This window comes from Elephantulus edwardii, unplaced genomic scaffold (assembly GCF_000299155.1).
Source record: "Elephantulus edwardii isolate Elephantulus edwardi_28Jun2011 unplaced genomic scaffold, EleEdw1.0 scaffold00038, whole genome shotgun sequence".
In the NCBI taxonomy this organism is placed as follows: domain Eukaryota; kingdom Metazoa; phylum Chordata; class Mammalia; order Macroscelidea; family Macroscelididae; genus Elephantulus; species Elephantulus edwardii.
Window position 1 is genome coordinate 8,925 of NW_006399788.1, and position 1,807 is coordinate 10,731.

Here is a 1,807-nt window from a genome sequence, read left to right on the forward strand (position 1 = left end):
CAGAGAGACACCATTGCTCTTCAGTACTTTAGAGAGGTCCCTAACAGCAGACTTTCCCATGGCAATACGTCTTCTAATTTCCTGGCTGTTGGTGCTGAGAGTGTTGACTGTGGAGCCAAGCAAACTGAAGCTTTGAACAACAATCTCAATCTCTTCACCATCCATCCTGATGCTGCCAATTGGCCCAGTGGTGAGAATATTTGTCTTCTTGACATTAAGCCTCAGAATAGGTGAGATAAATAGGTTACAGTTATATACCAGAGAACAGTGTATGGAGCTCTGGTGGCCTAATGTAAGGAGTTGCACTGCCACCCAAAGGCAGGCAGTTCGAGACCAGTTGCTGCTCTGCTGGAGAAGTAAGGATAGTCTTATCCTGTGAAATTTAGGGCATCTCAAAGCCTGCAAAAGGATCACCTATAAGTTGGTTCTGACTCAAGGGCAGTAAGTTATTTTAAGTGGCTATAACTCATTGTCATGGAGTGGGTTCCAAATTATGGCAACCTTTTCTCAGCTTTCCAAGGCTGTAAATTCTTAACAGAAAGAGATAACGTTACCTACGAAGTGACTGAAACCACCTAACTTATAGTTAGCAACCCAACACATAAGCCACAACACATCAGTGCTCCTATACCTAGAAATATAGAAGCTAGCTAGCTATCTGGCCAATTGACAAGAGGAACTCTATGTATCTAATCCAAAAATGGTTGATCCAACAGAATGCAGAAATTATAGAACAATACACCTCTGGTGGCCTAGTGGAAAGAAGCTGCACCGCAATCCTGAAGGCATGTGGGTTGAAGCCACCAGCTGCTTTGCAGAAGAAGGATGGACAATCTCCTCCCATTGATAATTAATCTTCTATGATTGATTAACTGCCTCTGAAAACCCACAGGAGGGTCAGCTATGGTTCAATTCTGACTCTGTGGAACACAACAACAACATCATGAGGCTAAAATTTAGCAAAGGATAATTTACAAATAACTAGTTACAGGGAAATACCAGAAATTCAAGCTGGACTTAGATGAGGACATGAATTCAGGGATTGTCCTTTTTTTTGTGTGAGGGAGGGGTTTCGTTTGTTTTTAAGATTTTCAGGCTTTTTAATTGGTTTGCATACAGTAATTTATAGACATTATATTTCTTTCATGTACTTTGTGTTTTATGCAACCTTTCATTTGTATTGTGTTCCTATAATAACTTATATACATTGTATTTTACTTAATTAAATAGTATTGCCCTAATGTCAGAAGAATCTTGGCTGAAAGCAGAGAAAATCAGAGGAATATCTATCTGTATTTCACTGACTATACAAAGGCGTTTGACTGTGTGGATCACAACAAACTGTGGCTGACTCTGAGAAGAATGGGAATCCCAGAACACTTGATTGTGCTTATGCAAAGCCCATATTGGACCAGGAGGCAGTCGTCAGGACAGACCATGGGAACACTGCATGGTTCATAATTGGGAAAGGTGTATGCCAAGGATGTATCCTATCTTTATACCTTTTCAATCTATATACGGAACAGATTATCTGGGAGGCTGGGCTCTATGAGGAAAAATGTGGCATCAGGATTGGAAGTAGACTCATTAACAATCTGCATTATGCAGAGGACATAACCCTGCTTGCTGGAACTGAGGAGGACCAGAAGCACTTGCTGCAGAAGGTGAAGGACTACAGCCTTCAATATGGATTGAAGCCCAACATCAAGAAAACAAAGATTATCACCACTGGGTCTATTGACAGCATCATAATAGATGGTAAAGAGGTTGAGATTGTTAACAGCTTTTGTCTACTTGGCCCTACAAT